General features: G+C 36.7%; 1 non-coding gene across 1 annotated transcript; it reads left to right on the forward strand.

Moving 5' to 3' along the window:
* The first annotated feature begins 311 nt into the window (after positions 1-311).
* On the forward strand, positions 312-384 carry TRNAE-CUC (transfer RNA glutamic acid (anticodon CUC)). The gene has a single exon. It is a non-coding gene; the product is annotated as a tRNA-Glu (tRNA).
* The last annotated feature ends 14420 nt before the right edge of the window (positions 385-14804 follow it).

Consider the following 14804-nt stretch of genomic DNA (forward strand, 5'->3'; position numbering starts at 1 on the left):
CTCAGGTATTGTTCTTCCTCATTTTCGTTATAATTGTTTGACATAATTCCTTCCTATAAGTTACAAAGCAGATTATTCTTTCAGAACTTTTTACGCTCATCTTTTTTTTCAAGAATTTCAATACTGAATGCCTACTGTGTGCAAGACAATGTCTATAAGAGATGATAAAAATATGTGTAAATGTATTAAAGACACATAAAAAGTACACTTAAGTGGAAACACATTCATTTTTTTGTAGGAAGAATTTGCTACATCCCCCAAATGTAGAAAGGCAAAGATTGCAAAGCACAGAAAGAATCGATTTAGGGAATTCCCTGGTGGTCCAGTGGTTAGGACTCTGCACTCTCACTGCCGAGGGCCTGGGTTCAATCCCTGGTCAGGGAGCTAAAATCCCACAAGCCACATGGCATGGCCAAAAGGAAAAAAAAAAAAAAAAAAAAGAATTTATGCCAGTACAAGTTAAGACATATAATATGAAAGAGCTAATTCCCTCTAATACACATGCAGTTTGTCCCTTTCTCTCCATGATCTATACAGTAGTATTAGCAATTTCATTTGTTTGAATATTTCATTTTAAAACACCACAAATAAAATAAATTTTACTACAAGTTTAGTTTATATTACTACTACTCTGTGTAAGCTTACTTCTACTTTGCTGTTTTCTTAGAAAGAAATGAAGAGATCCAGTGACACTCTCTTCCTTATTACAGTATTTTAGAAAACCACTTTGTGGTAGATTAAAAATGAGCTACAAATTCTTTGCTATTCCTTCACAAGAGGTGGGGTCTAATTCCCCTGGCTTTGAATCTGGGCTGGCTTTGGTGAAATCTTTCCTCTTGTTCTATATACTTTGCAATAGTGTATGGAAGATTGAAGTGTGTGTGTGTTTTTTGTTTGTTTGTTTGTTTTTTGAGTGTTTGGTAGGACTTTAGGAAAAGCCATACCTGGCTTTGTTTTACTTTTGTTTTTGGTTTGTGGGAAGATTTTTTCACTCACAATTCAAACACTTTAATGGTTATGGAACTATGGTGTTTTTCTTTTTGATTTGTTTTCTAGGGATTTGACCATCTTATGTATGTATTCAATTTTTTTAAAAAATAAATTTATTTATTTATTTATTTATTTATTTATGGCTGTGTTGGGTCTTCATTGCTGTGCGTGGGCTTTCTCTAGTTGCGGCGAGCGGGGGCTACTCTTCGTTGCGGTACACGGGCTTCTCATTGCCGTGGCTTCTCTTGTTGCGGAGTACGGGCTCTAGTCGTGCAGGCTTCAGTAGTTGTGGCACGCGGGCTCAGTAGCTGTGCTCGCGGGCTCTAGAGCGCAGGCTCATTAGTTGTGGCACACGGGCTTAGGTGCTCCGCGGCATGTGGGATCTTCCTGGACCAGGGCTCGAACCCGTGTCCCCTGCATTGGCAGGTGGATTCTTAACCACTGCGCCACCAGGGAAGCCCTGTATTCAATTTTACTGGCATAAAGTTGTTCATAATATCCTTATATTAGCTGTTGAAAAATTTGCATCTGTCATGTCTCCCTTATATTTCTAATGTTAATTCTTTAAGCGCCCCTATCTCTATCTCCTCACTACCCCCTCCGTCTTCCTCTCCTCCTTCTTCATCAACCTTGCCATCATGTTTTCAAAGAAGTGGTAGTTCATTTTAACTTTGCTGACCCCTTTGTTTCCTATTTTATTTTCCCCATTTCCTAATCTGTTAGTAAGGATGAACGGTAGAAGGTATATCTCATGGTCAGCTAGCAGCATGTCCCACACCCACTTGGAAACTGCACTGATGTTCCCTAGAGAGCTAAGGAAAAGTGCAAATTTCATAAAAGTACAACTTCCAAAGGGAAATTCTATGCATTATTTATTTTTAAATGATATATTTTGTAGCAAAGAATCTGGCCTTGACAAAAGAGGGGTCTAGCCTTGTCCCTGGCTCCAGGAAGGTAATCTCTAAACTCTAAGGAATATCCCCAGTGATAGGGGTGTCTTTGTTGTTTATGGTAGGTCTTGTGAACCACATCTGCCAGCTATACTAGAGAAATGGCTCATGGTGGGTCCCTCTGATCATGCCTGAGAGTTTATGCTAACAAGATGACCCATGGTGGGCCTCTTGGACCATGTGTTATCGGCCTGAGTTCTGGAGAGTAGGGGCAAGAGACTGAGAGCACCACAGGGGCAATCAATCAATCAGTCATGCCCAAGTAATGAAACTCTGACACTGAAGCTCAGATGAGCTCCCTGGGTTGCCAATACTCCACACATACTGTCACACATGGATGCTAGGAGGGTAATGTGTCCTGAGGACAATGGAAATCTTGTGTTTGGATCCCTCCCAGACTTTGTTCTGTCTCTTCTTTTGGCTGATTTTAATGTGTTATTTCCCTGTAATAAATCATAACTGTGATTATAATGGCTCTCAGAGAGTTCTATGAGTCCTTCTAGGGAATTATGGAAACTGAGGTGGTTTTGGGAAACACTAGTTCGGACTAACAAGTCACATTCCATCAGACCAAGGAAAGTACTTTACAGCTCATATGCCCAACAATGGGCAGGGAGGTATTGTCCTCAGAGGACAATGGTTTGATAGAGAATTAGAATGGACAATTAGTACATTTGTTGTTTAAAATGGGGGAGATAGAAGCAAGAAGGGTTGGTTTATACACCTTCATGCGTGTGTTCTCACATTCAACATGAGGGGCGCCAAGGGAGGGTAATGACTAGATAGATTCCTTCACTTTTCTGGGTAATCTGGGGAGAAGGAAATAGGGGAGTATTCTGTAGGACTATACAATTTTTTTCCCACAGAGGGAGGATGGTGGTATGACTATATTGTTTTCTTTTTTTCTCATATCACCTCAGCCTTTTTTTTTTCTTACTTAATGCAGTGGTCCAAGGACCAGGCTTGCAACTGTTGGTGCCAGAAGCAGGCATGATCCCTAAACAAAAAACTGTAGCTGTATTTTTAAACCTTTACATCAGGATTCCCAAAGGGCTGATGCCTTTACCTAATCTGGCATAACTGGGGTTGGTGAAAAATGTAAAATTAGTTGCCTAGTGCTTGAGATAGCCTACTAGTTAATGCACTATATAATTCTTCCCAGTGTAATGGGAGTGGACTGAGGGGGAAGTGCTTGCTAGACTAGTATTACTACCAGCAATCTGGACCTGCTCAGTGGCCAAACATCACATCTTTTCCAAAGGTGGAAAGTTTGGGTAAAGCTAAACAGTTAATAGGGATAGGGCAGGAATAGTAGCTGAAGGTAAGGAAAAGAATAAATGGGTTATGTAATGAGGGAAATCAAATATTACATCACTACTTTGAGGAAGACTCAGAAGAAGAGATGATATTGTCTCTTAACTCAATTTTACCAGATGCTTGAAAGGGTGAAGATCGCTTCTGCTTTTGCAAACTGACATGGTTGTAGGGAAAACTGCAAACCTGAGTGGCATCACTCTAGGAGACATTTTGGTTCTACAATATGATGGTGGACTGGACTAATTGTTGATGACTTACTGAGACTCTAGTAATGTGCCTGTATCTTTTGATCTTATTTCTTAAGTCACATCTACTGCCATACTGTGATAATGGTATAACGCAGACACTACTGGTGAGGTTATAATGCTGATATTGGTGGTCACATTGGGAAAACTAGTTAAAGCCTCCTTAAGATGTAATACTGATGGAAAATAATTGACCTGAGGAAGAAGAACTGTATTTAGTCAATAATCAACTAATTTCCATGCTAAATAACTGCACAAGTTTATCCTAAGCTAGAAATAATGGTAAATCAAGAAACAAGAATGTGAAAATGTTGTAATAACTTTATGGGACAGATTAGTTGGTTTTTTTAAACATATCTCTACCCCACAGTGGTTCTTCCAAAATTCATAATGATACTGTTGCTGTGTCTATCATATAAAAGCTATACTAAAAGTAGATGCCCAGACAAATATGATTGTTTTGCTGTAAGAGAGACTTGCCCAAAAGCCAGAGGGTAGCCTTTGTAGTAAATCATTTGACCTGGCCAAACGAAAGATGTGGTCTTTGTCCATAGCAACTGGGAGTTAACTTCTAAACTCTTTGAATTTCTTGATTGATAGATGTGTCTTTGTTATTCATGGTGGGCCTCCTGGACCACATCTGATACTTTATGCTAATGAGGTGACTTATGGTGGGCCCCCTGGGCTTCATGGTTTCAGCCTGACCTCTAAGAAGTAGGGGGCTAGAGACTGAGTACAATCACATGGGCAATCAATCAATTATGTCCATGTAATGAAGCCCCAATAAAAACTCTGGACATGAAAGCTCAGAGGAGTTCCCCAGGTTGGCAATACTCAGTGTATAATGTCATACACCGTTGTGGGGAGAGTAATGCATCTTGAGGACAGCAGATGCTTCACTGTAGAACTTTCCCAGACTCTGCCCTATGCATCTCATCCTTGGCTGATTTTCATTATCCTTTCCCTGTAATAAACCATGGCTCTCATGTACACATGTACAATAGCTCTCAGTGAGTCCTGTGAGTCCTTCTAGTGAATTATCAAAACTGAGGGTCGTTTTGGGACTCCCCCCTCCCCCGCCCAACTTGTACTTGGTATCAGAAGTCTTGGGAAAACTTGATAGCCCAGAGGACTGTGCCCTCAAACCTCACATTTTAGGGAATTTTGGAAATTTTGTCTGTATTTAAAATAGAGAAAAATGGACCAAAAAAAAAATCTGTCCTCATGTATGTCATTTAAAAATAATTGTAATGATTGCAGGAAGCCAAGGCACATCAAATTATTTTTTATAAATACCACAAAAGAAGTAAGTCACACCAGATATTTAAAAAAGAATAAGGTTTCTATTAAGCAGCAAAGTTGGGCAATGACTTCACTCCTCTATTTAAAGGAATTTACATGGCTTAACAGACCCCATGAGACTGGGCTCCCACTTCTGCCTCACCTGCAGAAGTTTGACACCTCAGCCTTGCTGGCCTTATTCAGTTCCCCAAAAATGTCATACTCTTGCAAAATATAGGGCATGGATTTTCCTCTGCCTGGAATGCTTTCCATCAAAATTTTACCTGATTTATTAGTGTTTATCCTTCAGATCTCAGCTCAATTCTCATTTTCCAAAGAAAGCTTTCCCTGATTGCCACAGAGTACTCTTACTCACACCTGTGTAGGACTATGTACTTCTCCTTTATAAAACTTATGACAATTGTGATAATTTATGTCTGTATCCCTTACTAGATTGTAAGCTCCATGACAACAGGATTACCTATTTTTCTCCCTTGTACTGAGTGGTTACTATGAGCCAGGTACTGTGAAGCACAGTTATTATTTCATTTAATTCATACAATTCTGTGAGCCAGATGTCATCATTCTTGTCCCCATTTACAGAAAAGAAACATTTGACTTGAAGATATACATGAATATGGAGAGTGTTACACACTAAAATATGGGGACTACCAGGATTGAAATCCATGAATTTTGACACCTATATGTTAAAATCACCATATTATAGTACATGTTCAAAAGTACTCGTTGAAGAAACAAACAAAAATTAATAAAGTATGTGGTTAATAGAATGCTATGTTTTACAAATACTACCATTTCTAAAAATTTAGATGATAGTCTCTCAGACCATAATTGTATTTTATCCCTCTTATAATCAAGAATATATTCCAGGGACTTCCCTGGTGGTGCAGTGGTTAAGAATCCGCCTGTCAATGCAGGGGACACGGGTTCGAGCCCTGGTCTGGGAAGATCCCACATGCCACGGAGCAACTAGGCCCGTGCGCCACAACTACTGAGCCTGCGCGTCTGGAGCCTGTGCTCCGCAACAAGAGAGGCCGCGATAGTGAGAGGCCCGCGCACCGCGATGAAGAGCTGCCCCCACTTGCCACAACTAGAGAAAGCCCTCGCACAGAAACGAAGACCCAACACAGCCAAAAATAAATAAATAAATAAATTCAAAAAAAAAAAAAAAAAGAATATATTCCAGAATTCTACTGAGCTATATAGAGATATTAGTAAGGGAATCACTTATTCCCAGTAAAAGTACTAGGAATACATTAGATTGAAGCATATGAAAAATTGCAATTTAGAAGCAAAAAACAGTTTAATATCAGTAATTTTATATAGTTTAACCTATAAAAACTGTTTTTTTTTTTTTTTTTTGGTTAATAGAAATCCAAATAATCACCTTTTTTCTAAATTCAATTAACATATGAATATGAGGCTGGCCAGACCTCTACAAAGTGAAATAAGATGATAAAGTTTATGTCATCAGGAAATTTATTGCCAGATTAAAATACAAAGAAAACCCACCAGAGAAATTTCACAGACAAAATGTCTGAAAAGAAACCACTTCCCTTTGCTCCATTGTGCTTGTTGAGATAACTAATATATTGTTATTGGACGCAGTTGAAGAAATTTTACCAAAGGATGTTTAGACCTTGATGTCACTCATTTTTCTGTATGCATTTATCAGTGATGAAAAATAGCAAAAAACAAACAAAAAACAGAAAACAGAAAACCAGCAATAACAAAAACCCCAAATACATAGTCACTTTTAAATTTCCAAACAATCAAACATATCCCAAAGACCTATTATTTGTAAATGTCAGTAGTACACCTTTGACTAAAAAGCAGAAGCAAAACAAACCAAGCCAAAAACCAAGAGGCATATCTATATTACACAAACAGTCCACCTAAATTTAAAAATTAAGGTTTCTTTTGTGGTTTACACCAGATTCTTTGTTGCAGTAATTTCACTTCAAAACCAAACCAAACCAAACCAAAGTGGAGCATATTTTCACAATCATTATTTCCTCTGAAATTACCTCTAGCTTCAAAGTTTTCACCACTTCACCTTTCTTGAGAACCAGCATTCTAACATGGTCACTTAGCAGGACCTCTCTCATGCGGTTTCTGGAATCTGAAATTGACTTGGTCATCTGGTAAGACATTATTATTTTCTTTGTTTTGTGGAATACTATGAAGTTTTATCCTAATCATGCAGATACTTTTAGAGGGGTTAAAGCAATCGATATTTCCTTCCTTGCTTTGAAATAATTGAAATGACCAGAGCTGGTAGCCATAGTGTTAGAAGACCTTTCTCATCCTGATGCTCTTTTGCAAATTCTTCAGGAGTTTGTTTCTAACCTTCTGGGTGTAGTTCACAGCTCATGTCTAGGGACCATATGATACCCACTCTCCTTTTAAATTGTCTAGAAAGATCATGGATTTGGAAGTGAGATAGATTAGCATGACTTCACAGATAATATTAGTTATTTAAAGAAGTATTGTGAGGATTAAATAAAAGTGCTTCTCTAAATCTTAAATGCAAAGTTTTGAGGCCCACATTAGACATTAAATAAGCATTCATTTCTGTCCTCTTCTTCCTTCAGTGTATTCTGTCATCCATGATGGTCCATTGATGGCTCTAATTGCCTGCTGTGTGGAGTAAACATTGTTTCTTCTCTCATGTCTTACATCTAGGATTCTGCATTCTATCTTTTCCCATAGTCATAACAAAAGTTCCCTGGCCTTTCCTTAACTTTCTGTTCCTTGGGAAATCTTCTGGAAATTTCAAGTTTAGTCTCAATTTTTTGGTTTCAAGTGGCATCATTCTTAACTATTGGCATAATTTCTTAGCCTAGGGTTTCTTTAAAAGCTAGTTGTCTAGACCTTGATTTTCTTCTGTTTTGTCAAGAAACTCCCTCAATTTTATTTATAGCTGAGTTTTCTGAGAAATGTGAAAATAACCCAAGAGAATATGGAAATTACCCAAGAAAATAGACTTGTGAAACTCTATTAAATTGTACCTTAGAGCCTTCATGAAGCAAGCCCAATCACTGGTCCCACAATAAACTACATCTTAGAGTGATATTATACATGTCTTCCGGGTAGTCCTTGGAGGATACTGGTTACAGGTGACTAGTTTGGTTCTCCCTCTACTACTCACTTTTATACATCAAAGAAGTCTAGCAATAGCCTCAAATTTTCTTTGCTGTCTTCTTATTAAATATTTTATACAGACTCATAGTGATGAGGCAATTTGTCTGAGGTCACACAGCTAGTAAGTATTCACTAAGGATTTAAAACCAGATGCTACTAACTAAAAAAGAAAAAAAAGAAGTGTTCTTAATAACTTATACTGCCAAAGATTTTAAATTATTAATTTTAGCTATATCTGATATCCTTTTGGTCAAAACAGCCTCTCTTAAAGCTATTTTAGAATAAACTGAATGAAAGGCAAAAAGTAGACTGCTCAAATTTTAGAGAATTAGTTTGGTCAATAATAGAGCCATTTCCAATAATAAACTCTACTTTTATTATATTTCACCATATTATAATAAAAATGGCTTTTTTTTCTTTTTGTAGAAATATTTTCATGTAGCATGGTAAGATAGTCTAAAACACCATATACCAATTCTCCTGTTAATTTAAAGTCTTTCTCCAGAGATGTTCTTACAACTGGAATAACAAGGATTTGCTTTTTTTTTTTTGTATCCTCTCACAATGCTGGAGTCTGGAAGTCTGAAATCTCTAGGGCTATACTTCCTCTGGGAGCTTTAAGGGACAACTTGCCTCTTTTCTCTTCCAGCTTCTATTAGCTATCCTGGCATTCCTGGGTTGTGGCCATATCACTCTATCTCTGAATCTGTCTTTACATTGCATTCTCTACTCTGTGTTGGTATCTTCTCCTCTTCTGTCTGTCTCAAATATCTCTCTGCCTTTCCCTGAAAAGGAAACTTGTCACTGGATTTAGGGCCCACCGAGATAATTCAGGATTATCTCCTCATTTCAAGATCCTTAATTTAATCACATCTGACAAGGCTCTTTTTTCAAATACGGTAACATTTGTAGTTTCCAGGGATTTTATGTAAATACCTTTTTTTTGAGGTGAGGAGGGTCATTTTTCAGACTACCACAGTCCGCCCCCTGGCCCCAAAGGCTCACATTCATCCCACGTGACCATTTACCCCATCCCAGCATCCCCCAAATTCTCAGCCTATTAGCATCAGCTCAAGGCTAAAATCTCGTCTAAATCTCATGAGCCCTCAAATCCCAGATATCATCATCTAAATCATCTAAATCATATATGAATGTGACTCTGTGTATGATCCATCATGGAGCAAAACCTCTTTCCATCTCTGGACCTATCAAACTATAAAGTAAATTGTCTGCTTCCAAAATTCAATGGTGAAACAGGTATAGAAGTAAAATGAAGACACAAATTCTGCAGATGAATAAAATATGTCTCTTGGCCAGATTAAAGTCTTGGGCTACCTGGTTGTAGATCTCTGCTGGAGGAGGATGGTAGAGTTCCTCTAGGGAGAAATTTGTACACTTGGTGGTGGGGGGAGTGGAGATCTTAATAAGACATGTTGTTAGGTAAGGGAAGTCTCGAGAGCCTGTTTGATTGAGAAATTTTTTTTTAATTTAATTTTATTTATTTTTTTATATAGCAGGTTCTTATTAGTTAACCATTTTGATTGGGAAATTTTTGATGCAAAAAGAGGGAGGAGTTTCTTTGAATAACAAAGTAACAAGAATCCCAAAGATTTTGAATTCTTGGATACAGTGGGAAAGGGGCTAGAAGGGCTAAGGGTTTCCCAAACAAGTGTTGGAAAGCTAGAAGGAGAGCAACTATGGAACTACAGATAGGTACAGAAAGCGTCTATTACACACAACAATCATATGAGATGCTTTGCATAATGAAAGAGAATGGTCAGGGCCAATGCTTGCGGTGGAGTGTGGAGAAAGTACAATGTTTAGAAGACAAGATGGTAAGGAAGGTTGATAATTGAATCAGTAACAGAAATGTTTATTCAGAGACATGAGATGAATATCAACAGTGCATGTGCATCCCTCACACATCCCTGGGATCCTTGGAAAGTTAAAAGAGGTTACTGGACTTCCAGTAGTTACATGGCACAAGACACGTTACTTAACTTAAATGTATCATGAAAGAAACACTAGAAAAAATATTATTGTGTTTTCTACCTAAATGGGAAGGAAATCCAAAAAAGGGCAGATATATGTATTATACATAGAGCTGATTCACTTTGCTGTACAGCAGAAACTAACACAACATTGTAAAGCAAATATACTCCAATAAAAATTAATTTAAAAAAAGAAAGAAAGAATATTATTGTGTTTTTTTCTTTTTTCTTTCTGAAATGTGCTTTTCTCAGACCAGCTTAAGAGAAGAGTCATATTAGGATTGTTACAGAAAGATTGCAATGAAAAAGCAAGGGTTAATATTCAACATCTGGCATTTAAAATAGGATTTTGAAACATCACAAAAGGGAGGTTTTTTGAGAGGAAGTAATTTCCAAATTCCTTTAGGTCATATATAACAACATTAAAGACCATGCCCAATAATCAAATCTTAGATCTTCTCCCTTAACACCGAGAAAATACCAACGTGTGTTATTAAAGTTTAGCCGAGAGGCTGATGTCCAAAAGAAAGAGACTATGTCTTCACTGATGTAACAAAAGTCCAGAGATTTTGTGAGAAGAAGAAAACAGAGAAGGACCCAATATTTAGCTTTCTGGACCACTCCATGTTCTCTTGTGTTACGGGCAGAACCCCTAGGGGGTAGAAATTGTCTGGGGAGCTTGTCAGGGCTGAGTCATTTCAGGAGGAACCTCATGATACTGGTCCAAATGGGAGTCATAGCCAGGCAGATCTCAGGAGTTTCTGTAATGCTGTGAAAGCCAAAGTAGGGCAGGATCCAAATAGAGGAGAGAACATGAGGCCCTGAAATGATTCAGAGAGAGCCGATTATGGGTTGCCCAGTTGTTACTGCCAGCACAACTGCAAGCTGCAGAAGAGTGTCACTGACTTTGAGAACAAAAGATGGACACAGGCCTGAAATGATATCAATCTCCAACATCACAAACCTAAATTGACCATCATCCTCCCTTGTTTTCTCAGGATGACTCAGGATGTCTGTTGTCTGGGCACACTTTAATTTGGTGGTTACACTACCTAAGTCTTTCTCCTTTTACACACCTAGATATAGTCTTGGAGAGAAGCAAGTAGGAGCAGTATGGTAGAAATCTGACAATTTCTACCAGAAGAATCTGAAAATTATATGAAAGGACTCTTTGAATTGCTGTATAGGATCAAAATGAACAGAGTGTATAAAAATAACAAACAAACAATTGTTGTATATCTATATCTATCTATCCATCTGTTGAAATGTATAGAAAACAGCAAGTATGGCACAAAGAACAATTTCATTTTTCCTGAAGCATTTGAGAGTAAGTGGCCAAACTGATGGCCCTATCACCCCTAATATTTTAGCATTTCCTATAAACCAGGACATTTTTCAACATAACTACAAGATTAAAACCAGGAAATATTTTTTTACATATTATTACGTCCAATCAGATTCCATTCAAGTATTGTCAATTGTTCTAATAGTTCTAATACACTCTAAGATTCTTGAGTCTAATCTAATCCTCACACCCCATTCAAATTTCCAAATTGTCTCAATAATGCCTTTATAGAAAATATACCCAGTTCAGTGTCTTTCAAATAGTTCCTTGGTCTCTCTTTGTCTTTCAATGCACTTTTGAAGACTATAGGATTTTTAAAAAATAGAATACCTCTCTATTTGGGTTTGTCTGATAGTTTCCATGATTGGATTTGATTATGTATTTTTGGTAGGAACATCACTGAAATAATATTGTGTTCTCATTGCATCCTTTGATATTAGTTAGTATTTACTAGGATTTTATATGAATGAAATTATGCATTATGTATTCTTTCTTTGCCTGGCTTCTTTCACTCACCATAATAATTTTGAGATTTATCCATTTTGTTGCATATATCAGTAATCCATTACTTTATTAGCAGGGAGTACCAAATTATTTGAAGGAATGGTACAAGTAGAAGAACTTAAGCAGATATTTTGCTAATTCGTTACTTTTTATTATTGAACAGTGCTCCATTATATGGCTATACCCAATTTGTCTATCCATTCACCTGCTGATGGATATTTGAGTTGTTCCCAGTTTTAGGCGATTACAAATAAAGCTGCTGTGAAAATCTGTATTCAGGTCTTTGTATGGATATATGCTTTTATTTTGGGGGAGTAAATACCTAGGAGTGAAATGGCTGGATCCCATTAACTTTAAAAAATATACCAAACTTATTTCCAAAGTAACTGTACCAATTTGCGTTTCTACCAGAAGTGTATAAAAGCTCTGATTGCTTCTGAAACTCACTGATACTTGAGTATGGTCAGTATTTAAAATTTAAAATTTTAGCTATTCTATTGAGTGTGTAGTGTTATCTTGTAGTAGTTTTTATTTATGGTTTTCATTCACCATCCATATATCTTCATTGGTGAAATGTCTGTCCACATTTTTTCCCATTTGGGTTGTCTTCTTATTATTATGTTGTAGGAGTGCTTTATATATTCTAGATACAAGTTCTATTCAAAACATTGAAGAAAATTCTTCATGAAGTCCAACTTTTTCAAAAATTTTAAATGATTACTGTGCTTTGCTTTGTATTTTTAAAAATCTTCACTAAACTGAAGTTCACTGACAGTTTATCTTATATTTTCTTCTAGAAGTTTGATAGGTTTTGCTCCTACATTTAAGTCTATGTACATTTGCATTATTTTCTTTTTAATACAGTGTGTGAAGTAAGGGTTGAGGTTCTTTTTTTCTTTTTCTTTTCCTTTTTTGCATATATAAAATTGTTCTGGCATCTTGTTTGAGAAGGTTATACTTTCCACACTGAATTATCTTGTGTCATTGTCTAAAAACAATCCACCATGTGTATGTACTTCTGGACTCTTTATTTGTTCCACTGGCCAGAAGCACAACTTTTCCTTTGTTTGGTCAATAAATACCCTTCAAGGTTCCTATTGTGCTCTTTTGACATATCTTCATTATTCTTTGAGCACTTCCTTACTTTCTGGACCCAAAGGATAGTCTACATATATCTTTTATTGCCCTGGCTCAGACCAAAAATTAGTCCTTTCTCCAACAAGCCCTACTTCCTGTTAGAGGAGAATGGTATTTAGATCTGCATGTGAGGTGTGCTCATGACTATTAGTGTGTCACTACTCCCAGACCACTCAGTGGACAGAACTAGAGTATATATGTGTGTATATGTATTTACACACATATATACACGTGCTTAAAATACCTATATACGTGATACACACGTTTATATCTATACTTATTCTTGTCTTTCTTTACATATTGAAAACCATTATTTCATATTGATATCACTAATTCCCATACCAGATTAATTCTACTTTTTCCCTGTCTGTATTTAAACTGCCTTCTGTGACAATGAGGAAGCTGACTCCTATTATCTGAAATATATTAATTATTTGATCAATCTCCCTTTACATCATCAATCTTCCAGCACCACTGCCTTCTTTTCTTCTGTACAAATACCCTCCTCACCTTGTTAGACCTTTCATGCCAGACTGTCTCCTATGTGGAACACTGTTTTACTTTCTTGAGTTATGATATCTTATGCTTGGCTCTTCTCAGGGAAAGGTGCCCTCCTTACCCTGCTTGGGCTTAGGTACCCCAAACCAGAACACTCCTTTTTGGGGGACTCCTCATCCCCACCCACGGCACCTGTGAAGACACTTATCAGTTATATCTAATAGCTTTAGGATTAAACTGCTTTAAAAAGAAAGAAGAGAAGAAGAAAATGAGGAAGAGGAAGAAAAGGAAGAAGAAAAAATAATTACATTTGTCTTTAGGTGAGTAATAGTGCAACCCTAAAGAGTCTCCTCAGGACATGGGAGGCTTCAGAGACATATAAATTACAGATAAATAACTCATTGATCACTGGTAATATTATTTATATTGTACCTTTAAATTAACTTGAAACTTTCTTCTAAGGAAGTCAAAGAAATTACAGCTGTCATTTCGCAAATCTTCTTTCCTCTGCTGCTGGGGAAAGATAAATGATGCACTCATCATTGTGATCATATTTTTAAAATTCCAAATCAAGATTAACGGTTAAAAAAAAAGATTAAAGATTGAGGAAATTTAGGAGGCTTGAGGTCTGATATTCAATTTAAGTGTTTTTTCCCTAGATCGTTAGCAAAATCTAGCCTTTTAAGATATTTTGCTTGATGAAAAAGAATGATTTGCTTCAATACTTGGGTCAAGGGGCATAGAGAAGGTTAGTAGTTAAAGAGGACATAGTAGTGAGAAATGATTGATAACAAGTAGCAGGAATCTGAATGCTGATGAATCCATATAAAGAGTCAGTAGAAGAAGATATCTGAGGTCAGAAATGATCTAGGGATTTAATGTTAACATAAGCTCTATTCAAGCTAAATTCTACTCTTTATTATGGTGTATATGTGTAAGTTCTAAAATGCTTCTAAGATCCAGGACTGAGCAAACCAAAGCAGGAAAAACTTTTTGAAAATTTTAAATTATGTAAGATTTTATTTTTACCATTTTAATATTCATGGTTTCATAAACACAATGAAAAGCATCCTTAAAGTATTTTAACAACTTCCAGAAGTCCTGGGCAGTAATTTCACTTATTTTGGCATCCAGAACATGACTTCCAGTTTGCAAAAAATGTCATCAATTCTTAAAGCCAAAAGCTACAGAGCTCCCAAAGAACACCACTATGTATGTAAATTGAGGCATCAAGTATAAATAAATATAGATATTAAATGGGAATTGTCACATTCCAATAGGCACTTCAATACTCAAAAAACTTTATGTCCTATTTTAACTAAAATTCCCAACCATGAAGACCTCCTAAATTTCACAAAGGCAGACTACATGGAACATAAAT

This window comes from Balaenoptera ricei, chromosome 4 (genome assembly GCF_028023285.1).
Source record: "Balaenoptera ricei isolate mBalRic1 chromosome 4, mBalRic1.hap2, whole genome shotgun sequence".
NCBI lineage: Eukaryota > Metazoa > Chordata > Mammalia > Artiodactyla > Balaenopteridae > Balaenoptera > Balaenoptera ricei.